Source organism: Mauremys reevesii, linkage group 3 (genome assembly GCF_016161935.1).
Source record: "Mauremys reevesii isolate NIE-2019 linkage group 3, ASM1616193v1, whole genome shotgun sequence".
NCBI lineage: Eukaryota > Metazoa > Chordata > Testudines > Geoemydidae > Mauremys > Mauremys reevesii.
In genome coordinates, this window is record NC_052625.1 from 45752061 (window position 1) to 45780058 (window position 27998).

The 27998-nt window shown below is 44.6% G+C and overlaps 1 protein-coding gene and 1 long non-coding RNA gene across 10 annotated transcripts in view; both read right to left on the reverse strand.

Annotated features, from left to right (window-relative positions):
- LOC120401236 (centromere protein F-like) overlaps positions 1-27998 on the reverse strand; it is a 136894-nt gene that overhangs the window by 106889 nt on the left and 2007 nt on the right. The gene's annotated exons all lie outside the window — the stretch shown is intronic.
- LOC120401244 lies at positions 161-27289 on the reverse strand. Of its 9 annotated transcripts, XR_005596325.1 has the most exons (15): positions 27078-27289; positions 26620-26671; positions 25223-25327; positions 18413-18545; positions 15852-16033; positions 13950-14357; positions 9600-9692; positions 6868-7050; positions 5194-5430; positions 3643-3709; positions 3152-3240; positions 2315-2431; positions 1692-1800; positions 1215-1285; positions 161-395 (listed from the first exon to the last, which is right to left on the reverse strand). It is a non-coding gene; the product is annotated as an uncharacterized LOC120401244 (long non-coding RNA). The 9 variants fall into 9 exon arrangements; XR_005596326.1 differs by lacking the exon at positions 26620-26671 and having other exon boundaries at positions 5194-5339; XR_005596331.1 differs by lacking the exon at positions 26620-26671 and having other exon boundaries at positions 2315-2425.

Genomic DNA, 27998 nt, shown 5'->3' on the forward strand with positions numbered 1-27998 from the left:
TTGCTTATTTGCAAGGACTTTGCTGCCCATCCACCGGTCACCAGTCCAGGGGTTTCAAATTAGGAGGGATGGGGTTCTGTGGTCCAAAACACTCACTATTCCCTCCCTTCTTGCTGCCTGTATAATTTGCCTTATACACAGGGACACAAATACAGAGAAGTGTTTTTCCAATTTTAAAAACTTTATTGTAATCCGGTATATAAATAAAAGGTTAGCTTTTTGTTCAAAGCCATTTTTAACAACAACTATTTACAGATGTCATTTTTCTGATAGTACATAGTTCAGTTCTTTTTTTTGCACTCGTATTCTTTTTCCTCATCAGTGAGGATTTCATGATTTGTTCCTTCTGGAATGCAGGGCATATGTACCCACCTCTTGCAAGAATCACACTGGACCTTTGATAAGTAACAATTGAGAAAATGAAATCAGAGAAGTTGTAATGTTACAAATACTCTCCATTCGCTCATGCTATTCCATCCACGTCAGCATTACCTAAGATATGCCTATCACAGGGGTGGGCAAACTTTTTGGCCTGAAGGCCACATCGGGGTTCCGAAACTGTCTGGAGGGCTCCGTTGGGGAGGCACAGCCTTCCCTAACAGCCTGGGCCCTGTCCCCATCTGCCCCTTTCCGCCCCCTGACTGCCCCCCTCAGAACTCTGACCCATCCAACCTCCCCTGCTCCTTGTCCTCTGATCACATCCTCCCAGGACTCCCCACACCAACCACCCTGCCGGGAACCCGACCTCTTATCTAACCCCCCACCCCCCCGCTCCCGTTCCCTGACTCCTATCCCCATCCCCGCCCCAACATGCCCCCACCCGGGACTCCACACCTATTCAACCACCCACTGCTGCTCCTGTCTGCCCACCGGGACCCTCTGCCACTTATTCAACCCCGCTCCACATCCCCTTTCCATACCACACAGAGCACCAGGACTGGCAGCAGCACTGAATGGCTGGAGCCAGCCATCCCACCGTGCAGTCCCGCTGCCTAGAGTGCTGGCGGCACGGCGAGTTGAGGCTGCGGGAGAGGAGGGACAGAACGGGAGGGGCCTCCACGGCCGGGAGCTCAAGGGCCGGGCAGGGGCCCGCAGTTTGCTCACCTCTGGCCTATCACCATGATGGAATGTTTACTGTTGTGGAATTTTTACAAGAATCCTGATTCTTAAGCAGCTTATGGCATATGTTTCTGATACAATTCTATGTTTCTTACCATCGTGCAATCCTCACTTTCCTTTTCACAACTGACAAGGTTGCAGTATATGCAGTAGTCCTCCACGCTTTCTGAAAAAAAATCAATATAGCGCAATGAAATGCTGATCATGTCACGACCAACACTCTAAATGCAAATCCGAGTTAGTAATTACTGTCACTATTTTAATCCAGTCACTGGTTGCAGCATTTTTTCTTTTTGTGAGTCTTATTTTTCAAAGTTTTACTTTACTGCACCTGAATATAAAAATATCCAATTTTATTTAACTGGTCTATCAATAGCAACCATTCACCCCAATCTAATTTTTTGGTACTTGAAGATATTATTGATGAATAGCCACAATTACAGAACCAGACCCGTGAGATACCCCACTTTAGGGGTATTAAGATAACGGTCTGTTCCGTAACATAATTCCACTTTTTCGGTTACCTTCACATGTGCCTAATGAGTCTATAGTACATGGGAGAAAGTTATTACCTGACTCTTTCACTAGAACAATTGCTACTTGTCTTCTAAACTCAGCATTAGCCTCTTGTGATGTTTCTATTGAATTGATGTCTTTCTGCCACAAATACGTTTCTGCAAACTAATAACACTTCTATTTAGAAAAAATATCACAATTCCCAGAGGTGAAAGTGGGCTGGGCCAGCATGCTGGTAAGAACTGGCCACCGGTTCCGGCCCGTACACGGATGACGTTACAGTGCTGCTGTGGCAGTGCTTTATGCTTTCAGGTCCCTGCCCCCGTTACCTCTCCTCACATCTGTGGCCCTGCCATAGGGTCTGACAGCGCTGCTGGATGATACCGGCAGGGCCACCAGCAGTGGGGAGGAAAGGGGCAGTTGCCCTGGGGTCAGTGATTCAAAGGGCCTGGGGCTCCTTCCCACCACCACAGCAGCTGTCAGAAAGGGCTGGCTGGGGGAATCTGGCCCCCCAGCCCACATCTTCCACCCAAGACCCATCCCTTCTGAGGGCCCAGAGCATACCCCACACGCCATGGCAAGGACGCTGGTGCAGTGCACACCAGTAATCTTCCACATTTACTTTCACCCCTGATAATTTCACATACATAAATGAGAATGGCAATTTTGTATTCAAAACCTTTAAGATGAGTGGTCCGCAGTTGTGGCCATCACTTTTTGTTTATTATGCTGAAGAATTTTATTCTTCCAATCAGATGGGGAGTTGCTCGTTAATCGTTTGATGAAGTATCTGAAACTTTTAGAGAGTACATTAGTGGACTGTATAAATGAGCTTTTCTTTCCCTTTTTTTTTTTTAAAAAAAAAGTTTCTGTACAGAGATAGAAATCCTTTCTATCGCTATTTACTTAATGATTGCCATGACTTATTGCGCATTAGATATCTATCTATCAGTGGTCCCCAACGCGGTGTCCGCGGGCACGGGGGCATCTAAATGCACCCGCATTCTGGCTGGTGGTGGAGCATCTGCCAAAATGCCTCCGAATTTCGGTGGCGACGCCTCTCGATGACATCGCTTATCGGCGGCAAGCGGCGTCATCAAGAGGCGTCGCCCGCCGAAATTCAGAGGCATTTTGGCGGATGCTCGAGCACCATCACGGTCCTTCATTTGGCACTCGCCAGACGAAAAGGTTGGGGACCACTGGTATATATATTAACATACTTACACACACACACACACACACACACACGCTTTCATATTACTGTCACACTCTTATACAATGTATCACCTGCTTTGCTGTGCCCCATGTTGATAACACCTTCACACTCATGCAACATGCTACCGTTTCGGGTCCACATTCTGTGAAGTAGTTACACAAATCCACTCAAAGTACATTAGTAAGCACATGCTGTTTCAATTTTTCTTTGTAGCTAACAGGAAGATTTTAGTCTCATTGTGTAAATATTTTCACATTAACAGTTCATATACACTGTAAAAGTAAGTATCTTAAAAATCACCTCCAATTCCTTAGACATGTTCTTTCATATCTCATCTCATCACACAAGGGGTCAATTGTTAATAATTCTTTTGTTTGCATCAATGCTATCTGTAAGTTTAAATATACGTACAAGTTATATTGGCAAAGTGATAAATTCTGCTATTTTATAATGACTTCTCAAAAAAACAATCCATTAACATATTCTCATTTGTGATGTCTAACACACAGGAGAACAGCATATTGTGAATTCATTGATCAAATCATTACAAACTGCATTCTTTCAAGTAACATTAACAACAGAATTTCACAGTATCATTTTATTTTTAAAAGCTCAGTTCTTGGAATGTCAAGAGTTATATTTACATTCCACTTTCCCTTTGCATGCACTGAACTCACTGAAAACCCGCAATATGGGAAATGAGACCACTGCTACCCAGCTGTGTTACAAATCTCTTATATAATACCACATTTAGTGACCATAATCCTGAAGTACAATAGAAAACATCTTACCGCAAGAACCCAATGATCTGGTGTGTGATAAGGAAGCAAATAATATATCATATTGAAGAAATCCACTCTGTATTCATTTAAAAAAAAAAAAAAAGAAAACAATTGTAGTTTCCAGTGAAGCAAACTATGAAATGTAGCTTATACGGTATTTCCCAATTCCATTACATGGCTTACTACTACAGTACTCATTCCACATCAAACATAGCATTGTATTTGCTGTTTCGCACTGTGTTTCACTGACTGAAAGAAAATGTGCTTTGCTCATGCTGTGTATGAAAGCTTGTTAGCATTTACTTTCATTTGTGCTGTTCTGCCTGAGAGAATGGCCCTAGAAACTACTGCTGAGATGGGTTGTACCTGCTGACAGTCAACCAAGTTATTAATGCATTAATCATTCTGGCACATAAAGAACAGAATGACAGGTTTCAGAGTGGTGTGCCAAGTTGACTGTAATTTAAGGCTTCCTGTGCCAGTAATACATTTTAACATTTGTAGAAGGTCTCTCTCTATGTCTATATTATATAAATAAACGATTGTATTTAAAGTAAATAATGTTTTTAAAATATTTAGGAAACTGCATTTAAAATAAAATTAAAATGCAGCTCTTATCAATGTAGTGTGATCCTTGCCTGGGATCCTGGTCTGGGGTTCCAGCCACCAGCACTGCTCAGCCCACTGCCAGTCTGGAGTTCCATTCACTCAGCCTGCAGCGAGCTGAGCGGGGCCGGCAGGGGGCTGAGTGGCTCAGTCCACTGCCGGTCTGGGGTGCCGGCAGCACTCAGTCCGCTGCCAGTCTGGGGTTCCAGCTGCCAGCCCCGCTCAGCCTCCTGACGGCCTGGGGTCCTGCCCACCGGCCCCGCTCAGCCCACTGCCAGCTGAGTGAGTGGAACCCCAGACAAGGATCCCAGGCTCTGCTCAGCCCGCTGCCGGTCTGGGCTTAGCGGCTCAGTCTGCTGCTGGTCTGAGGTCCTGGCCTCTGGCACCACTGAGTCCGCTGCCAGCCTGGGGTTCCATTCACCCAGATTGGCAGCACGCTGAGCGCGTCCGGGGGCTGGGACCCCAGACCGGCAGCAGGCTGAGGCACTCAGCCCGCTGTCGGTCTGGGGGTTCTGGCCGCCAGCTCCTGCCAGCGGGGATCCCAGCCGCTGGCACCACTCAACCCGCTACACCAGCCTGGGGTTCTGCTCACCCAGGCCAGCGTGAGGCTGAGCGGGGCCAGCGGCTGGGACCCCGACTGGCAAGGGGCCGGCAACCAGAACCCCAGACCGAAAGCAGGCTGAGACACTCAGACCCCTGCCAGCCTCGCTCAGCCCGCTGCCACTCTGGCGTTCCAGCTGCCGGCTCCTGCCAGCCGGGATCTCAGCTGCTGGCCTGCTCAGCCCGCTGCCAGCCTGGAGTTCCTTGGGGGTCCCCAGGCCAGCAGTAGGTGCTGAGTGGAGCCGGCAGTCAAGACCCCGACTGGCAACGGGCAGCAGCCGGAACCCGGGGTGGCAGTGGGTTGAGGCGCTCAGCCCACCGCCGCGTGTCATCAAAAATTGGCTCGCGTGTCACCTTTTGCATGCGTGCCGTAGGTTGCCGACCCCGGTATAGAGAGCACAGCTGCTGCTGGCGTTCTGAAGCTGCCCGCGTGTTGCTAGCCTGGGTACTGCAATGATGCCTGCCAAAGTTATCACGGTCTGGTATGGGAAAGCATCCTACTACGGAAGAAGAAATAAGGCTTCCATCCCAAACCTTTGGCAGAGGATTAAAACTTTCACTGAGATACTCTTCAGTAGACAAAGCAGGCAGCTGCCAAACGACATTAGAAGGGAGCATTGCACAACTTTATATGAGCATGTTCCCTAAATGATCAGCAACGTAGCAACGTTAACCGGGAAGACTTTAAGTGAGGAGTTACTGTACATGTTAAGGTAACACAAATCTTTAACTCAAGACTGGGCAAGAATTAGCATAAGGCCCCAAATCTTACTACAGTTCATTCTTCCATTTTGTCCTTTTCCAGATTTTCCTCTTGAGATCTGTGTCTCAGACATGAGCAAAAACAGCAGATGCATGATAGACTTGCTCCCACAGGGCTACCGATGTGTAAGTTCTCAAAGGGCCTCTAGAAAGGCATTTGTGACAGGTGGGATCACAGAAACCCTCTGGGAGCTGCCACCTGATGTGCCCAGACTACTTCTACCCCTGCTTTCCCTGCCAACTCAGGACTCCAGCACCCTGTCTTGCTGAGCCAGACACTCCTGTCTGCTCCAACACAGACCCAGGGTCTGAATTACTTGCCCCAAAACTGCAGGTTTACCTGAAAGAGGCTAACAGAAGTGTTCCTGTCTTTAATACTCAGATGCCCAACTCCCAATGGGGTCTAAACCCAAATAAATCCATTTTACCCTATAAAAAGCTTAAAATGCACAAATCTATATCTAATCAAACTGAATATAGATAAGATCCCCACCAGTTCCAGAATGCTCCCTTTTACAGACTAATCTCCTTTTAGCCTGGGTCCAGCAATCACTCACACCCCCTGCAGTCACCGTCCTTTGTTCCAATTTCTTTCAGGTATCCTGGGGTGTGGGTGGGGATGGAGAGACTCTCTCTTTAGCCAGCTGAAGACAAAATGGAGGGGTCTCCCAGGGGTTCTCCTATGCAAAGTCCAGCTCCAAGATGGAGTTTTGGAGTCACCTGGGCAAGTCACACGTCCATGCATGACTCACAGTTTTTACAGGGAGCATCCACTGTTTACATAGTACCTTGAACTTCCTCAAGTAGACTTCTAATGAGGATTGGAGTATTCCAAGATCCATTGTCCTTTCAGTGTTTCTTGATTAGGTACTTAATTTCAACATTCCTTTCCCCAGGAACTGACCAAATGCTCTACTAAGGTTATTTAGAAATCAAGCCAGTACACAGCCAACATTCATAACTTTGAATACAAAAATGATACATGCATATAAATAGGATTAATACATTCAGCAGATCATAACCTTTATGGCGATGTGTTATATGGCCTATGTAGCATAAAACACATTTTAAGCATATTTCCATAAAGCCTTATGGGAGGTACTCACAGCAAGCTGTTGAGAAATTTTCAGAAAACAAACAGTGTAAGAACCCCATTGCTTGTTTTTAATTAATGCAATCCCTGGTTCTTCGCCCCCACATTTCACCCCATTCTTGACCATCGCTTTTTAATCATTCATTTACCTGAGCGACATCTTTTCCGCTCACCTTGGTACGCCATGATCGCTTTCCACCTCTAAGGAGGTGAACAATGAGAGGCCGTCACACTCATCGGGGTGCCTAACAAGGGTTTTGGGTTCGGATTCCAACGTCTCCATCAACGGTTGAGTCAAAGGGTCCTCCTTGGAACTGTCACTGAGGTAGCGCTTTCTCCACACAAGTCCAAAGGTGCTAGGGGTTAAAACAAAGTCTGAAGTTCTCATGGGGGTGGTAAAGGAGTCCACGTTTCCTCTTAGTAGCCTTTCCACAATTTCTAAAACACGTGTCCTTGGTAAGAGATGGCCTCCTCTGCCCGGAGCTGGGGTAATGGTGCTGCTCTCTGATTGGCAGAGGGCATTGGGAGGAGTTCTTAGAGGGGTCACACGACCCACTTCCTGACAGGTCACTCCGCCCTGGAACTCACCCTGACTGGTCAAATTTCCTCTCAGGGCAGTACTATCAGGGGAAACCCAACCTCATTGGTACTGGGCACTGGGAGCAGTCCTTAGAGGGGTCACGTGACACACACCTTGCTTCCGGTCATCTGTACCCCAGAAGTAATACCCCCTGGGGCGGGACTTCTGGAGACAGGTGGGAGGAGTGTAAGGGGTCAAGAGGCAGGGTTAGGGTTTGATTCATGGTAGGGCCCATATACTACTCAGGTTTACTGTATCATACGGTTTGTCTTGTTCATTTTGACCAGGTAGTTTTTGTGTGCTCAAGGAACATCTGCCTTTGTGTGTGTTGAGATTCTCCCAGAGTTCTCAGCAACAGCTTTTGTGAGTTGATTATTTATGAAAAGAGGAGATCTTGAACTAGATTCCATGGGTTTAATAGCTGTTTCTGCTTGGCACTGTTGAGTATCATCTACCTGCAATACAAACAAAAAAATTCTCATGCTTTAGTGGTATGGGAGAACCTTGTTAATTACCAGCAGGAAGTGAAAGACCCATTCCAAGCGACTGAATAATATGAATTAGCAGACACATGGGAAAAGCAAGAATCTTCAGTGTTTATAGTTATTACTTTGAAATACAACAGCGCTATGCAGAATGCTTTACAGCAACTACCTACTCCTCACCACGTACAAGTTTAGAATGGGCATTATCATCCATGCTTTACAAATCGCAAGTCACATAATTTAACAAGGTATAGGCAAAGCTAAGGAGTAGTACACAGGAGTTCCTTGTCTAGTCTCTTCTTGCTCAATCACTAATCTGCAGAACTGTATTTTGAGATATGTAATTTAAGTTTAATTACTGATATTTCATAATGAATTTGTAAATGTCCTATAGTTTATTCTGTAAATATGATAACACTTGAAAAAGTTGTTTAGTCCTGAAGTATTTACATTGGACTGCAGAGGATATCCTGTCCAGATGTATTATGAAATATTCAGGAGAACGTCATGCCATTCTAAATGTTTAACGTAATCTTCACAATATGTTTGTTGTGATGGTCAACACTAGCTTTGTAAAACTGTTGAAAAATTTCACAATATTTATACCTTTAGGGTTCTCTCAAATTCCAGTCCCCACCGCTATTACAATCTTCCTTGTCTCCCCTGCACTCCCCACCAAATTCTGACATGATTTTAGCATCAGTTAGCTAAAACTTCAGTAGTTATAAATGTGTGCTTCATGACAATTGAAATCCCAAATGCCAAAACTTCTGATAGTCTAGGTAATTGGTCTCAAGTCTCATCCCACTTACACTGATGTGGGTCCTGTGTGAGAGATGAGCATCAGGGCTTATCCTTCTAGCGCCAATACTTATCAAAATAAAAGCTGTTAAAATTTTGATGTCGAGTGGAAAAAGGGAAGACAGTCCTTACACTTCTGTCATTGTAATGGTAGCTTGAGAAATAGAAGGCTAAATCTAAAACTAAATGATTTCTACCACTGAAAGCAGAGAATGTGGAAGCATTCCTTGTTAGACCCAAGAGTTGTGGGGATAGTGTGCCACCTCTCTAATTGCTCCTTCACTCTAACAGTGTTTTTCTAGCAATGGGCAAAAATCTCAGATTGCAGACATGCAGTGACCAGTGTCTGGTTGAGGCTATCACAATACAAGCATTAAGACAAAGTTCAGTACCAGAACTTCTAAAGAAAGAAATCAATTTTCATTCCAGTGGCCTCAATAATAAAAAGCAAAGGAAAAAAAATAGATCAAGTTTGCATAAGAACTGAGAAGACTTCAGGGTCTGGCCCTAAAAATGAAAACTCTGGGAACAGAATCTCTTTTTATAAACAATTTGTTCAAGTCTGATTGTTATTTAAAGAATGCTTTTGTGTGTTGTCCAAAAGTCAACAAAATTTATCTAGACTAATGTTCAAAACTACAACCTGATATTAGGATTCTGGATTTCAGAATTTTTGGCTGTTTTGCTTTTGTCATCAAATACTACAAAACAGCACAGATGGGAAGACATCACACAGACCAAAAACCAAAACCACGAGAAATTACATACATCTACAACAAAAGATATTAGCCCCCCATAGCCTTAATTGTATACTAGGGCTTTTTTTTTTTTTTTAAAGCACATGGGGCTAAACTCAGCTCTGGCAAGCAGTTGAGTTAAATGGATTCATTCAACCTATACGAGGGCTGAATTTGGCCAATGATGTTCAAGTTTTTACAATGCTTCCAAGTCACACCTATGACAACACGATTATTTAGATAAGCGTGCGCGCGCACACACTCCCCCAATGTGGACAGTTCTCCCCTAAAGTAACAATTACCTTTTTTGACCACCTCTGGGAGTCCGTCTGGCTCATACTCTGGCTCATTGTCCTGGGTCAGTGAATGTACGTAGATGGCAACCTCATCAGCACCTGACCAAAGGAAAGAGCCATTACCTGTACAAATAACTAAGGAAACTCTGGAAAGATGCGTTTAGAATGCAATGATCTCATTCATTCATTCGTTAATTAAGTACATAAGATGTGTGCTTGTGCATCCACAGTCAACTATAGCAGAGCTTCAGAAACTATACTGATTTATGAGGATCTGGCCCCTCATCTGAATCAAATGTAATAATGGATGTTTTGAAAACATGTTTTATAAATAAATGCATTAAGGTTAGAAACAGGATCATGATTAAGGCTATGTTTTAGTCATGGGTATTTTTAGTAAAAGTCATGGACAGGTCACGGGCTATAAACAAAAAGTCACGGCCCCGTGATCCCTCCATGACTTTTACTAAAAATACCCGGGACTAAATCTTACCGACTGGGAGAGGGGACGCTCCTGAAGACTGCTGGGGAGTGGAGAGAGAGACCAGAGCAAAGCTGGTGCTGGGGGGAAAGAGGTGGCTCAGGGCCCCACCACCACTAGTCCCAGACTGCTGCTGCAGGCCAGCGTCAGGGACCATGCCTGGGGCTGCCAGAGCAACGGCCAGCGCGGCTGGCTCCTGAGCTTCCTCAGCTGCTGGGATCAGCTGCACCAGCACTGCAAAATTCACAGAGGTCACAGAAACCGTGACTTCCATGAATGATTTGCAGCCTTACAGTCACATTCTAGTATAGCATTTCCTTCTTCAACTACCCCATGTGCATTGGGGGGGGGCAAAATAAATGGATGGTGGATATCTGGCAGCCTTATAAAACGCACTTCAGGATAATGTAAATATCAAGCACAGTGCTCCATCAGCTGGGCATGGAGTGAGTACTGTAACTCAGTGCCTGCTTGCCACAATACCGGCTCCACACTGTGCTACATGAGTGCTTTTTGATGTGTTTATTTCTGAAGCGAGAGCATAGAACTACAGTCCCTCATTCACAGTAAATGGAAGTAGAAAAAGATTGTAGTCTAGAAAATGCAGAGGGAATTGATAAGAAAAAATTCACCTAGATGGACAGGTTTAAAAACTTTTCCCCTCTGCTTGGCAGTAAACACCCAACCTATGCGTGTTACAAATAAAACTTCATATAGTCATTACCAGAATTTCTCTTTGCAGCGGCACATGGAATTGTTCACACGCCTATCTAAATTATTAGCAAGAACAGTGCTGTCATATAAAGAATCACTTCATTAATAATTTAGATGGAAATTCTGCATACATCAGAACTGATATGCTCTCCCAAGTCGAGTGTGACATAATGAGGTAGAAGAAGCAGTTTAAAGACAATAGGGGCATGTCTGCCCTGGGAAGTTCCATAAGATATTAATTAATGTGTTCATTAACACGACGTTACAACATGCAGTGTAGACACTGCCCTGTTATGTTTAATATCACATCAGTCAGTTACGGTTAACCTTAGGGGCAGAGTGAAAAGACATGTTTGAACACGGTCTAATTTTGAAGTACAGACCCTGGCAAGTAAGGTATTGTCTCCTTTGCACCATAAGTGAAACTTTACCAGAACAATGAATGAAAGTTCCTGATGGAATTCTGCCTGGATACCAAAAATGTATCAGTCAGGCTAAAAAAGTGTTTTTAATTTATTAAGGGCAGGGGGCGCACTCAGAGGCTTGCTATGTGAAAGGGGTCAACAGCACAAAAGTTTGAGAATCACTGGGCTAAAGGATAATCTCTGCTGAACTACACTTTCCTTTTGATATCCAGGCTGTCAAACTGTAGGCAGCTCAGGTACAGATGAAATAAGGGCCCATGCTTCAGGAGATCTGTTTTTTCTGCTGGTATAGTGGAGATTCCTTAGCTATCAATCAATCATGTCCAAAAATTCCCAGGACTTCTGGCTAGTGACGAACTAGAAGGATGAGTTCAGCTCTTTCCTCTTCCCTTTATGCAAACTGTCTTGTAAAGCAGCGGATTCTTCTCGACAGCTGACATTATTTCCATGGCCTCTGAGAGAAGTTCTGACCTCTGGTTACTCACTTATGTTGAAAGGGATATAAACATTCATACTTCAGAGCACAAGCCAACCTCTAACAGGAGATAGGAAGAAATTTCCCTTGTGGGTTAGTTATTCCATAACTGCCCTCTACAGGTTTCTTGAACCTTCCTCTGAAGCAACTGCTACTGGCCACCGTCAGATGACATACAGGAGACTCAATGGACCACTGGTTTGAACCCATCTGTCCATTCCTATGTTTTTGTTCCAACACTACTGAATTCCATAAAAGTAAACTAAAAGGGTACCCTGACATACTGAAAAACTGTAGAGCACAAGGTGTGCGGTTCAGAAAGCTGGACGCTCTTTTTTCTGAGTGACCCACCATAACCCTGGGGGCATCTTGTCTTCCAGGTATGCTCTTCACCAAGTGAGGTGTGTTCCTGTAGCAATCATACAAGGGCCAAAGTGAAAACTGGGTTGGCTTAAGGTATGTTCCTTGTACTTACCTGCCCCAAAAGAGACATTTGGACAGGATCTGAGAATGACGTGTCCACAAATGGAATTTCTGGAGACACATTGTGAAATCCCACTCAGAGGACAGTACCAATGCATGGCATCAGCAAACATGGTCACTGGGGAAGACTAGCTACGGAGTGACTGCTGCCAGGATACAATTGATGAGATGAAGTTTTGGGTCTTTGTAAATCTTTACCAGAGTGGTAAATTTAGAGTCAAAGCCATGCCTATTTTAACCTGGTTGAACAATGTCCTACATTGGATTCAGAATATTCTGATTTTGAACTCCAGGGGGGTTGGAATCCTTTCTAGCAGCCGGCAAGTTGGGAATGGATCTGTTTCGCTGGTCAGGGCACAAAGAGTGATGTTGTCTGTAAATGGACAGAGTTGTGTAACTTGAGACCTCAGCCTTGCTGTAATACTACCAGCCATTTAAACCTCTCAACACAGAGGGTAGGTCAAAACAAAGAGTCTTGTATAGGAATTGTAAACTCTTCACACACAAATGCTCATTTTGTCTTTGTGATGCTGAAGATTTAATTGTTTGGGAAGAAAAAGGTTTAGGTCTTCCATGTGAGCTTCTGCTTCATACTTTCCCCTCTGCTAGGCAAACATTCCCTTCATGAATACCTTTGGTGTTGGCAGTGACCAATGGATTACTATGCCGGCTTTGACAAGGAGGGTTCAGGCTTCTGTTGTCTCAGCTACTAATTTCACTAGTTTCCCAAATAGCCTTGCACTTGTGAAAGTGGATGCACAGGGTATGGATGATTTTTTTCACGTTCATGAGTGTAAACAGTTTCCTTATAGCCAGAGAGTAAGAATGCTTTGCTACAAATCACATCAAGACCGAGGAAAAATTGCCATGAAAGAATATCTTACACACCACTTCAAGGATTTTACAAGAATGTAACCCTGAGAACTCTCACACTCAAATTGAGGCTCATACCCTAGAGACGACGGCCCACTTGCTTGCCACCAACTAGATTTTCCTTACTAAGTAAAAGAAATGGTCACAGTTGGAGTTTTGAAATTTGCTGTAGTGTCCTCACTCTTTTAGTCAATGGAATCTTTTGGAAGGAACCCCTTCTGGAGGCATGGCCATGTCTCTCTTTGGTAGGACTACTGCTGCACTTAGGTCCCCCAAACTTACACATTTTCCTGATCTTTTTATATAACATTTTAGTTTAACATCTAGATTTAACTGGGAATGAATGGAATTCTTATGTGCCTCTGTTCTGGGCACACACTGTCTAAAGTGCTCTTTAATCCTTCAATTCTGTGCAAGCCTAAGGAGAGGGGGAGTGTAGGATCCGCCGTTAGGGGAGGGGCTCTTCGTCCTCCGGGGCAGCTGGGTACCAGGCCACCTCACCACACAGGGGTGACACCACCGGCTCAGGACTCAGGCCCTCCAGCAAGGGCAGAGCAAGCAGTTCAGTCTATAAAGCCCAGGCCCTGGATCAGGGTGGGGCAACAAACACTGGTGCAGGGCTCAGGCCCTCAGGTAGGGCTGAGCAAGCAGTTCAGTCTATAAAGCCCAGGGTCAGGGTGTCGGGGCGAGGGGGAGACTGCCACCCGTGAGTGGGGTAGCAGGGGGGGACGCAGGCCCGCCCACTCCTCTGCGTCCCAGCCCGGGGCCCTAACAGTGGTAGGCAGGCTGCTGCTGTGTCAGTGGGGATCCTGGCTGCAACACACTGACATTGGCTCTGGGTCTGCTGCAGTCAGACTAGGGTCTGCTGCCCCCGGGCCACTTCCAAACTCCCCCTCGGGGCCTACCTGGATCCTGGGGTCATCCTCCACCGGGTCCAGGTGCATGGGTTCGTCTCGGACGGGGCTGGGTGGCAGGTCCGGCAACTCCTCCGGAACGGTGGTCCAGGGGAGCTCCGGCAGCTCCTCGGGGTAGCGAGCACGGGGGAGGGTAGAAGCCTCCTGGCGCCGAGCTCCCGGAAGGACGTCCGCTCGCTCTGGTCGCTGACCTCCCACTGAGCTCGGAAGGCCCGCCTTTATACTTCCGGGTCGGCGCTTGACCCTTTGCGGGGTAGGCTCAGAGCTCTTTAGCTCCCCCCAGTCCAGCCTCTTCCTCCTCCGGGGCGGCTGGGTACCTGATAAACAGACAGGCACAATTCCCACTCCATTGTGACCTAAATTTTGGGTCCCATTCCCTGGTTGAAAGAGGCTTCCAGGCTGAAAAACAGAGATGAACAAATTACATTACTCTGCCACCTGAGAATGGGCTTCACAGAAGTAACACGTCTCTCTGCACACCCAGATATACTCGTGGGGAGAGAAGGGAGGCAGTGCGTCTAATACAGAGCACCCAGCAGACCTGTATATAGGAGAAAACCACAGCAAACACATCCTAAAGGGTACGTCCAGACTACCCGCCCTATCGGCGGGTAGGGATCGATTTATCGGGGAATCGATATATCACGTCTCATCTAGACGCGATATATCGATCCCCGAACGCGCTCCCCATCAACTCCGGAACTCCACCGGAGCGAGCGGCGGTAGCAGAGTCGTGGACATCGATCCCGTGCCGTGAGGACCCGAGGCAAATTGAAAAGATTTAAAGCCTGATGTTTACACAACCTGCTCATTAATTGTACGTATTACTTCCTTACAAAGGGGACAATTCCTTTTGCCTTTTTGGGACCCAGAGCATATGGAGTTTCCAAGTATTATTCCTGAGCAGACTATGTCGGGTTCTCATCTCCTTGAGAATCCTCATGCTCCTGATCAAGCCTTCTCACAATGGAGTCAGGGCTTCAAATGGGTGTGTTTATGGACACATGCATGGCACTAGTGCGCTGGTCCAACAAAGCCCCGTCCCCTCACAGAGCAAGGGTTGGTGGCTTGGAGCAGAAAGACATAGGTAACCCTCTAAGCCCCCTAAAAAGTTGCCCCCTGAACTACTTGGACTTAGCTTGATCTTGCAGGGCTTTCCTAGCACTGCAATAGCGGTCAAAGGGAGTTATTGAGAGGTGCCGTGTTTGCGGATCCACAGAACTTACTTGAGGAAAGGGAAAGAGGAGCAAGAAGTTGAAATGAAATTAATATGGCAGAAAAATGAACAATAATTAATTAGAAAACAAAGTTGTTGGGAGAAACTGAACCGCCAACTTGTTCTGCTGGTGGACACACTTTCTGGTGGCCTGAGGTGAAGGGTGGAGCTTAGTCCTGGGGCCTTCAGCAACAACACTGGTCCACCTCCCAGTTCTACAGGGGAGAGGAATCACCTCTTTGTTACCAGTGAGGAGAAAACCTGGGCCACAGAATGGACAAAACATGCACATTTTATCACGTTTTCAGGTGTCCCGCTAAAGACCTCCTGTATCTTTGATAGCCAGAAGTTGATAAGATAACAGATTTAATCACATTTCCATGCTACTAATGGAGAAGTTATAGCAAATGTTATCTTAGAATAGAAAATAGATATTAAAAAGGACACAATTTAATATTTGGGCTCTTAAAAGCTAAATGCCTTATTAACTGTCAGCAAAGGATATTGATATTGCTCTTATCTGGCATTGATAACAGAGACTGAAAATAACATGGCTTTGTTAGTTTCCGTATTGTACCATTTCAACTAAGATATAGGACAAATCATTTGAAATAGTTTCCATCTTCCGTGTCATGAACTAAGTAACGTGCTACTGATTCATTCTCTCTTTTTATTACCTTGCTCAGTTGCTCATTTTCGTGAAGTGAGATATTAAGTTGCTCTTTCATTTTCTTTTGCTGAGCCTTGATATTAATCATTTCCTTTTTTAAAGAAGCCAACTCAGCTGCAGACAGCTTCTGCAGATGGGTAATCTCAGCTTGTTTCTCTTTCAATTCTATTTCCTGAGATAAATACTTATCTATAGTAATAAAAAAAAATCAAGTGCTTAATTTGTGAAAGCAAACTATGTCAAATATGCAATATTAGCTTTTATGGATAACACTATAAAATGGCAATATTGCCAATTTTCAATTTTTCACCTAGCAATACATTTTCTTAGTATTTCAGAATATAATTACTTATGTGTTCTAAAACTGCCTTTATACCCAAACCATGACATTGGATAGCTGAGACAATTTTAGCATTGCCAGAATTCAGTTTTGCAGAAAGAACATATTGCTAGTCAAATCGCTCTATGCTTCACAATTGTAACTGTTTCTACAGCCCATCTTCACGGAGGTCCGATGGCTTGTACTCTGAAACTCATGGTTGACAGGTAACAGTACCAATGGCTAGATAAAGAATGTTGGTGCCCTATTTGTCCGTTTTCCTCTCTTCAAACTCCAGCATATATAAAAATGTTCAAGGTGTTTGATGAACTGATGTATGGAGTAAAATTAAGAGACATGGGCAATACAAGAGATTTCCTGTATTGCAAAGAGAATTCTATTGAATAACACCAACTTACCATATGAAACAAGACTACGCATTCCCTTCCTACAGGACAAGGAAAATTCAATGTCTCCAAGACCCAGAACTTGGTGAGAAAGAGGAGCAGACAGAGGGGAAGGGAAATGATAGCAATCAACAGTTATTTGAAATATATCAACACCTAGGGTGGAGAAGGATTATTTAGGGTGGTGATTCAAAGGGGGGTGTGGCGGGCCGGTTGCCCGCTCTAGCCCTGAAGGGGTTGGAACAGCCCTGCAGAGGGCTGTGGCTGGGGAAAGCAGCAAGCCTGGGCTGATTGGGGAGGCAGCTACAGCTGGGCCAGGCCCCAATCAGGCCACAGCTGGCCCTTATAAAAGGGCTGTGAGCCAGGCACTCAGTCAGTCTCCCTCTAGCTCTGAAGGGAGAGGGACCTAGCTGCTGGGGAAGCTAAGGGTACTAGAGTGAAGCAGGGCTAGGGAAAGGCCAGAGGAGCTGGGGAGCTCCAGACTGGCAACTCCCCAGGCCGCAGGGCCTTGTCCAAGGCCTACAGAGGTACTGAGTTGCAGGGAAAGGCAGCAGGTCCAAATCCCCCAGCCAATGATGAGTGGCCATTAGACTGCAGTCAGCCTCAGTGAAAGGGGGCTAGATGGTACTGGCAGTAGCCACTGAGACAAGGTGGAGAATAGGGGGTGGGGATTCCCTGGGGTGGGGAGACCCAGATAGTGGATTTCTGCTGGGAGCAGGAGCCTGACGGGGAGGGCACCGGGGTCTGGGAGGGACATGGGGGCCAGTGAGGAGAGGGATAGTGACCAGCAGAGGATGCTCCAGCTAGAAATGAGCTCAGCCCCTGGATGACCAGAAGGAGGCACAGCAGGGGTGAGAGGATAATCAGAGACTTGTTAGAGAGGAAGAACTGTCCGGGGGTTAAGGGTGACAGCCTAGGACTCTGGGCACCCACATTCAGTTATGTTTCAATTAAGACGAGGTATTGTTGGTTGCAGTGCACAGCTACAGCACAAACATCTTCTGACTTATTTTTTGTTCATAATTATTCCCTTCAGAAAATGGAGATAATGCTACCATTTGACACCTTAAGAACCACAGCTAGAAGATAGCGAAAGCAAGAAAATGGACTTAGAAGGCATTACATTTTATTAACTAGCCGAAAGTGCTGCCACTTGCCAAGAATAAGATCAAAACACAAAGCACTTCTTTGGATGGCCTCATGGATTGGAGAGTGCAAAATACTGATTAGAATGGGAGCAGGACTGGGTCCATACATTTAATTTTGAAATCTCATTAAGTAAGGTTAGACTTCTACAGGGATAAGTGGGAGCAGTCTCCTTCTTTACAATGGCTATTTAGCAGAATTACCTGTTCTCTTAAACCTCAATCTGCAAATTGCATTTTCCCAACCAAATAGACAAATGTAGGGAAAAGTCAAATTAGGGCTCGGCAGGTAACATTTCACCACGTTTAAGCTTGATCGAGTCCATATACAAGCTAAAGGATAATAGTTTGAGGTATATTTGTTTGCTTGGGATTTTAAAACACAGGAGCACATTGTAGTATTTAATGTGCTGACCATATAGTTCTCTTTAGGACATATTTATTCCTCATTTTAAATTGCTTTAAAACCATATAATTTTACGAGTTAGTACTATATATTTGTATAAAGAAGTTCCACCTCAGTTTGGAAAGAGAATTGCGTGTATTAGCTGAAAGTTAATTTAACTATATCACACAGTGAGAACCTTTTTTTTCTTGGGTATTCTTCAAATCACCATTGATAATGAGGTTTAAAGAACCTCCACACTGAAGTAATAGATTGTAACAGGATTTAAAAAGGTAGAAATGTGTAGCTCACTTTTCATCTCTTCAGCGTAATTCTGGCTCTCCTTCAGCAAGTCTCTGGCTGTTTTTAGTTCTGCTTCCAGCTGCTGGATTTTTTGCAATTGTTGATCAGACTGGAAGCAAAGACGTTTTTTTCCCTCCATTTCCTACAACAAAACATTAGTTACAAAACAGTTGATTAAGTCAATAAATTGAGAGTAGTGTGATGTGGTATACTACCCATCTGAGTCCCATGAAGACTCTGGAAAGTTGAACTTTGGTTTCTAAACATATGCATGAGTTAGGAACACAAACGGCAGTCTTGGCAGTCCGCAGAGGGCAGACAATCCTTTTGGGATGTCTCCCAGCTGGCACAGATCACAGCAGTACTTAGGTGGCTCAGAATATGGAACCAGGGAGCTGCAACCCGTTCGCTGCTGCCTGCCCATAGCAGATCTTGACACAGGATAGAATCCAGCCCACAAAAACTGAGCGTCAGTGAAGTTAAGTGACTTGCCCAAAGCCACAGAGGGGAGTCAGTATCAGAACACAGGAGAACTTTCCAGTTCTAGCTCCTGTTCTCAGACCACCCATCTCTCAGTGTGGATGAGTCAAATATATGAAGTTGCTCTTGGTAGCAAGATAGCATTAGATGTAAAGTATTATTAGTCAGTAATACCTGGGGGCTCGGGATAGTACATTTTCTAAGCATCTATTTTTCCAAATATTTTAAGAAAAGTTAAAATACCCCATACAACTATGTCCTACCTGGGAACTGAAATAAAAGTTATTTCTAAGAAACTAACTCCTTCCACCCATCTGTTCCTGCATTGCTGGGTAACAGATGGCATGGCACTGGTGGGACTCTACTGGAAGCAAGCCATCATTTCTTCATCTACTTACTATGAGCAGATGGGCACCAGTGCACAGAGGCCTAATTCAAGAAAAGGGAGGGTCTGGATGGAAAACAAATTAAAACCTTGCCGACACAGCAAGTCTGTATTTTCAGCTATTTAAACAAGTCACCTAAAGAACATAACTAGAAGCATCAACTGTTTTAGTTATTTTCCTTTTGTCTCACAACCTCCTAGTCCAAAATATCCAACTGCTATACCGAAACAAACACACACACACACACACACTCTCTGCTATCAATCATTCTAAAAGACACAGGTGTCAAGAGACAACATTTTCAGACAATGCTGATGTGTAACAAATGTTTCAAAGCTGTATGAATTCTCAGCTTCCTGTGTTCAAAATATCAACAAAATTCAAGGGGTTCAAATGGCTGAAACGCCCACCCCTCTTGCTGTGACTCAGCACAAGTGGCTCTGATTAAGAAGCATTCAACAAAAAGCTGGAACCAACAACCTAACATAGCTGCAAAAAAAAAAAATCAAAAAAAAATCCCATGCTCTGATGCAGGACGTTCACAAAACCATTTACAAGAAATGCATTCTCCTACCTTAATCTGGTAAGGCTACATCCCCTCATTTGTATTTACAATTTGGCCTCAACCACATAGGCCATCATTAACTCTTGCTTGAATCATCGCAATCCAACGTATTTAGACTTGAATGCTTCTGCCCTGCAAAATCTGCAAGAGTTACAGAACACAGCAGCACACCTCCTCAGTAATACAGGTTCACTTGAGTACATCAGTCCTATGTTTCACTCACTCCACTGATTCCCCAACAGAACACTGAATCAAATCTCAGTCTTTATTTTCAAAGCTGTAAAGGAAATGGGCCCAATATACCATCTTACTCTCTCAGACTTCAGTAGCTGTGTTCCTCAGGAACAACTGTCTACACATCAGAAGTAAAACTAGCAGATGCAGCAGACAGGGCTTTTTCAGGAGCTGGCCCAATACTATGAAATTCACTCCAGCAAAAACTTAGAATGACAACTAACATCACCATTTTTCGTATTTACACTCCCCGCGCCCGCCTCCCCCCCCCACACTTTGCCCTCTGGGTCAGTGGTTTTCAACCTCTTTGCCATTTGCAGACCCTAGAAAATTTCAAATGGAAGTGCAGACCTCTTTGGAAATCTTAGACATCGTCTGTGGACCCCCACAGGCCATGGCTTGAAAACCACTGTTCCGTTGTAACGACAACCTTTCGAGAACCCCTTAGACAGGGGTCTGTGCACCACAGGTTGAAAACCACTGCTCTGGGGGATATGGGAGAAATAGAAACCTCAAATAACCTCAAATAACAGATGCTAGTCACCTTAATTATTCTGGAAAGCATTCAGATACAACAGCAATTGGCACAATAGAAGAACTTAAAAAAACCCAATCGCTGATGTTGCTTCTATGACTATTCTGAGTTCTCTTCCCTTTCATTTTCCTTCTAACGCCAAATTAAAGGAAAAATCTTTTAATCTACAATCAAGGTTTTTTAAAAATCAAAAGTTACAGCCAGATGCTTTTTGTGTAAATTGGAATAACTTTACTGATTTCAATGGAGCTATGCTGATATATGCCAGAGCAGGATCTGGCTTCATAGTTAGAATTTTGTTGATAATGCTAGTCTATAGTGCTTGAAAAAGTTAAAATGTACAAATCATTTGGGGGATTTTCCCACTCCTCCATGAAATCTTAGAATTAAGCAAAACACACTTATACTTAGGAAGCAGCTAATGTTTCTAGAAGTTCCAAATCAACTCAAACAGATATTTAATATATTTTATTTTTTAAGACTAAACAAAGAGTCTACATAATTAGATTAGACAAATAATTCCATATGAACTGTAACCCTATCTGTAGTATGCTGGTGCAAAATCTTTTTTTAAACCCTGACCATACAACCAATTTTTGGCCTGGAGTCAGTCCATATGGAATCAATTGCAAAAACTGCAAGATCGGGACCTTATTTTGTATCACAGCTATAGGTCTTGTGACAGGGTCGGGCCAGAGGGCTACAGGAGAGTGATCCTATTGGGATCCAGGAAGTGGCGAGCCCACTGCCAAAAGATCACCCCAGCCTTAAGGGGGGATCCACAGGACCTGGAAAGCAAGTGGTTTCAGGAGACAACTAATGAAATAACAAGGACAGACGTGCTGTCAAAGGGTCAATCGAAGGGAACCTGATGGGGACACCGAGCAGAGAACCCCAGACAGCTCCCTCTGCTCCTCGAAGGCATCACAGGAGTCAGTGAACGCCACCCAGAGGAACTCTGCCCAGATGCGTGAATGGATGGAGAACCGGAAAGAGGCCCCACAGTTACAGGAGACTCCATTGGCCAACCTCCTCTCCCTGGTTTTATAGACAGCCATTTCAGCCAGGGCCAGGAGGAGGTTGACCAAGAGGTCCCATGACTTTGTGGGGCCACCAATAGCCAGTGCATAAATAAGGAGGTGAGGGGAAAAGTGCAGCCAGAGACGCAACTGGATATCTGTGAGGAGCCAGAATAGAGGCTGCAGCTTGGCGTACTCCAGGTAAACGTGCACCAGAGTCTCCCTCACGCAGCAGAAAGGGCAGATGTCCAGGACAGGGGTGAACTGCGCCAATTACATGCTCGTGCTCACAGCCCCTGAAGGAGCCACCAACTGACATCCCCGGCGAGCTTTGGGAGCAAGGTGGAGTATAGACTGGCCCACCGGGGCTCCCCACCCTCTAGAGGAGGAAGGAGGTCCCTCCACTTTGTGTCAGGGTGGGACACGAAGGTGAGGAAGTGCAAGGTGTGGAGCACGAGCACGTACAGATGTTTCCTTGGCACAGTCTGGAAACAAACTGGCATCAAGTCGTGCAGCCGGCTTACAGTGAAGGGGCAGGGAAGCCGGTTGGGTCCACAACGCAGGGGCCCGCTACAGGAGAATGAGAGAAGGCAGAAATATTAGCCCCAGATTAAGCAGGTCCTTTTTCCCTGGGTAAGATAACAGGGGCAGTTCCAGAAAAATCAGGAATTTGCTGGAACCAATTAAGGCAGGCAGGCTAATTATGACACCTGCAGCCAATTAAGAAGATCCTAGAATCAATTAAGATAGGCAGGCTAATCAGGGCACCTGGTTTAAAAAAGGACCTCACTTCAGTCAGTGAAAGGTGCGCAAGACGCTAAGAGTGAAAGGGCCTGCGGCTGGAGGACTGAGGAGTACAAACGCTATCTGGCATCAGGAGGAAGGTCCTGTAGTGAGGATAAAGAAGATGTTGGGAGGAGGCTATGGGGAAGTAGCCCAGGGAGTTGTTCCTGTCACACGGGTGTTACGTGTAACACTGTAGACAGCTGCGATCCACAGGGCCCTGGGCTGAAACCCAGAGTAGAGGGAGGGCCTGGGTTCCCCCCATTCTCCTCCCCCCTATTGGATAGAAGAGGAGTTGACTTGGACTGTGGGTCCCACCAGAGGGGAAGGTCCCTGGCCTGTCCCCCTGACCCACTAGGTAGGTCAGCAGAGACTGTGGGGATTGTTCTCCTTCCTTTTCCCCATGCCGGCCAGTGATGGGGTTAGCTGAGTGAATGGCAGGTTTGAGCCACAAAACTGGCCAAACTGAAGGCTGCTCTGAATCTCTGAGGTAAGCAAATCCGCCAATAAGTGCAGGACCCACCAAGGCAGAGGAGGAACTTTGTCACAGTCTTTTAAGATGGTCCAAAAGAGGACAGCCAGAATAAGACAGTATCGAAACACAACTTCTGGTGGAAATACACTATTCTCCAACACAGAGCTTGCAGAGTTCCCCTGGGAGTCAGTAAGGCATAAATGGCACCAGTTCTTACTGATTTCCAGTTTAAATTATTAATTATTCCAGTTCCTTTGACTGGTTTGCTAGTAAAGCCTGTTTTGCTCTGCACAGCTTCTGTGTTAAGCTCACTGGAGTCCTTTTCCAAACGGTGTTTCACTGCTAATGCCTATGAGGAAAAACACATCACATTTTATTTGTAGTCATATTTAATCTATTTTAAAAAATTAAAAATTCCTGATGTCCCCGTAAATGATGAGCTCCAAAGATAGTTAGAAAACAAAGCAAAAAGAATAAGCCATGTTCTGCTTCCTCCTACAGAAAGAGAAGTTTGGAGTAACTGTTGACTTCTGTGTTGTATAACTAAGAGCAGAATTTGGCCCTAAACCTTGAAACTCAGCACGATGGCTTCAAAAAAAAGTACAATTAAAAATAGCTCAGATATCTGAAAAATCCATCCTCCTTTCACTCTCTAATCCTGGGTTCTAGATTCTGTATCATACCAAAAACAGTACAGGTTAAGGTAACACAAATCTTTAACTCAAGACTGGGCAAGGTTATGAACAATATTTTCAGGCACATTTTCAAGTATATAGTTGTAATGTATAAATATAGTCATAATTTAAGCAATAGTTATAGTACAGTCTGGTAATCATTGGGAATCCTAACCAGTGCTTTCTTTTAAGCTCAATCATAAGGGCAGCAGATTCAACACTTGCTCTCCATTTTTTTTTTTTTAACATATTTTGTCAAAGCGAGCACCTATTGGGTTTAGAAGATCCTTCCCCATTCCCACTCAGTCCTCAGCTGTTCATTTGAGAGGTAACATTTAGGTGTTGGACTGATGATCTGCTATCACCAAATATGCCATTGAACAGCCAACAAACAGAAAGCATCAATACCTGTCAGCAGGCCCGGTTTAGATGCATGCTTCTGTCACATGACCCTTGTATTTATTCCCATCATACAGGGAGATGGGCTAAACCTGACAAAAGGTGCAGCTGTGCCCCAGTCTTTTAATGGACCAGCTCACCCTGTGACAGGAACATACCACAGCTTGCTCTGACCTGTGATATGTTTAGTTGCACTTTAATATTAGTCACATATAGATCTTCACACTAGTGCTAGTGCTTCCCCTCTGCTTTCTCCTAAGCACCCTCCTATCCTCCAGCAAGACACTTGCTCCATCCCATGTCCTCAAGTACACTGGGGTGGCCTTTGGGTGGATGGCCAGGGACCAAATGGCAGGCCTACTGCTGAAGCCTCTGGGATGAGGAGGGCTCACTCTCAGACCCCGTGGAAGATTCTTCCCTAGGAAGAGACTAGAGTGGAGCTGAGGTGGCCTCATGCTGGTAGCCATGGCTTGTTGGGGATCACCCTTACACCAGGGAGCAGCACCACGGGGAAAGTGACCCGTGTCTCAGAGCTGGAGATGCGCTTCACGGTACCGAGGACTGCTGCCGGGAAGGTGGAGGCCAGCGACATGATGATGGGGAGCGTCAGGCTGGGGAGCGGTGCCACATCGAAATCCCAGAAGGTAGCCTCATCACAGATTTCCCTTTAGAGGAAACCGCCTTTGAAAGGTCTCCCAAAGATGGGCCTAGGTCCCCATGCATGGGTGGCACAGGGAGAGACATCAAGTCTCTTGCTGCTCGCAATGCCTCCAATGTTGAAGGTGCCATGAAATGTTGTGGGCCCTGACGGCTCCCAAGAGTAGGTGCTAACTACTAACACTACAGTAACGAGATACAAGAAAAAACTCAGAGTCCAAAGTTAAAGAAACCACTATCGGACTTGTGAAAACAAGGAGCGTTCCAATAACCGTAACTGGTGCAAAGAAGGAACTGAGCGGGCTTGGGGCCAGCAGGGCCCAATGTACCGGCGCATAAGCACAGGGCTCCAGAGGTTGCCAAAGCCGGCCCTAGGGGTACCATTAGGGGAAAAAAATACTGACAGCGTGCACGTGGGCACGCACACATCAAATATGGAATCGACATGAGCAAGCACTCAAAAAAGAAGAATCCAGTCTTGCGTGCCTGAAGCACATATGCACCTAGAGTGGGATCTACACGGACAAATACTCAATGAATAACTTGTTCACTCTGGTAATAGTGGTCTGGAGGCAACTTTAAACTTGTGAAAAAAAATGGGTCTTGTCTTACCTTTTCCTTCTCTTTTATTTTCTATTCTAAGGAGTGACGATTGCGTTCTACAATTCGTCTTTGATGATTCAGTAGTTTCCCCATTTTTTGCACCACCATTTCATGCTATAAAGAAGTTTAATCATAAATCACAGTGATGCAAGGGGAATATTTATTATTTCTACTACAATAGCAATCCCACCCCTGCAATCAGGATTGAAACCCCACTTTAGTAGGCACTTAAAAAAAATGAAATACATACGAGGAAGTCATGGTCTCTGCCCCAAAACTGCTTACAGTCTTCCATGACGGAGTGAACGCCCACAACACAGGCATTCCATACCAAACTGATAACAGATTACACTTGGCTATAATACAAGTGTGTGCTAAGTTTCCATAAGTAAGCAGCAAAAACTAAAAAAAACTAGAAGTGTTTAGGCACAGGGGATAAATTCAATGCAACTTTCAATTTACAATGAATCAGCACATTGATTCAACAGAAAACAATTACTGAACTATTTTGAACAGCAAGAACAGAACAATTTTCATTGTTTGAAGTAGGTTAGACTGAAATTTTAAACTGAAAGTCAATATGCTAAGAATTTCCTTTTTAGAGGAAATTCTCCTATTAGAAGTGTTTCAGTTTATCTGTCATTTTATTAAAATAATATACTGCTTGTAATTTTGGTGGTTGATAGAGAACTAGAGTACACTGAAACTCCATTTAATAAATTCCCAGTGTAATTTCTATTGTGAAAACAATCTGCTGATAAAAGTCTGAAAGTTGCCCAAAGCACACTACTATACATTTTCTCAGAACACAATACTACCGGGTGTAATACTACTGCTCCTTTGCCTCTTACAGTTTCATTGTGTTCACATTTTTATTTTCTGAAATCTTTTCTTTAAGACAGGTAACTATTCTTAAAGGTAATAAAAAAGGGAACCGCTGATAAGATTTAAATCATCTTTGTGGTTGGATGCTTTTAAACCAAAAGATAATTTACTTGAATATAATTTTAAAGGGATGTGAAAAATGCTACTGGCATATGTGGAGATATATTTCATTTTAAATGTATGCTTTATTGAAGTGAGGTCCTGCTTACACATTCATAAATTAGTGAGAATATTATTGGAATAGAACATTGTGACGAGCATCTCCTGTTGCTTCAGCTTCGATGTATTTATGGAATGTAAATATGGTGAAAAGCCAATCATTTCCACAGAAGGAGACAGTGGTGCTGTTAAAATGTCTTTTTATGACACTTTCAAATGGCTTTAGTATATATAAGATATCTGTGTTTCTTAGATATTTGTTATCGTTGTTCACTCTACCACAATAACAATATGGCATTGCTGGCTGCCTCATTAGGGAGCTGGCCTACTCTTTGTTCAGTCTATCAGAGCAACTTCTGCACCTTGAAAACTTTTTCTTTGTGGATATCTTCCCCACAGCACACACCCATGTAACTGGTTAAAAAAACAAGGGGGGGGGAAGGAACTGATCACTAATCCCAAAAGGCACAGAACAGCAGATGATCCCACTAGTTTCCATGGTTCTCCTGCTATGCTGTCCAGTATATCAATGCAGTGGGAGATCTACTAAACCAAACCACTTCATGCAGTGGCAAGGAAGCTCCTGCAGAGAAAGGAAGTGCTGTGCAGGCTGCTGAAATCTTGCCCACCCTATCGCATATAGCAAAGTGTAGGTCCCATTACAGGTATGGGAAGGTAGGGGCCAACTAAGGATTTGCCTCTATGGGCTGGTCTACACTGGGGGCGGGGAGGGGGGAAGAGAAGGGAAATTGATCTAAGATACACAACTTCAGCTACGCTATTCACATAGCTGAGCTCGAAGTATCTTAGTTCGACTTACCTAGCTGTCCTCACGGCTGCAAATCGCCCGCCACGGCTCCCCTGTCAACTCCGCTTACTGCTTCTGCTGAGGTGGAGTGCGGGCGTCAATTCGGGGATTGATTTATCATGTCTAGATGAGACGCGATAAATCGATCCCCAATAGATCAATTACTATGTAGACATGGCCTTAATGAAAGGCTGGGTTTGACTGGCTTAATTTCTTATCTGGCACCTCTTTTAGCTAGCAAAAAAAAAATCCATTTTATATGATTAATACATGTTTGCCCACTTATGCAAATTATTTCAACATTTCAATTATATCAGTACTATAGCCACAGAAATTTCTTTGCTTGCTTGCACTAAATACAAGAGGGCCTTTTTCCCCTTGATTCTTCCGGAGCAAAACGGAGAGGTCTTGGAAGGACCCAAGATCTTGCATTCTGAGCACTTTAAAACTCTTCAGTAAGGTCTGCGAATTCTTTCCTGTCATGGAAGGGATCCAGAGGTACCACCAGAATTTAGAGGGTCCAAAGGATAGAGAAAAATTCTGTCCTGGATCATGCAGGTCTGTGACTCTAAGTGGACGGGACTATTCTGTTTCCTTGTTTATGCATCAGCCTCACAGACTGCCATACAGTTCTACTAATAGGGTTTATTAACTTCTGCCTGTGCTGGTGCTGCATAAGCAAAAGTACAAGATATTTTAGCTCACATAAAGATATTTAAATCTTTTAAGGGCATAAGGAAATGGAGGGAAATGGTGGACTTAAATATACAGCAGAACCTCAGAGTTACAAACTCAGGAATGGACGTTGTTCATAACTCTCAACAAAACATTATGGTTGTTCTTTCAAAAGTTTTCAGCTGAACATTGACTTAATACCGCTCTGAAATTTTATTATGCAGGATTAAAATGCTGCTTTCCTTTTTTTTCCTTTTA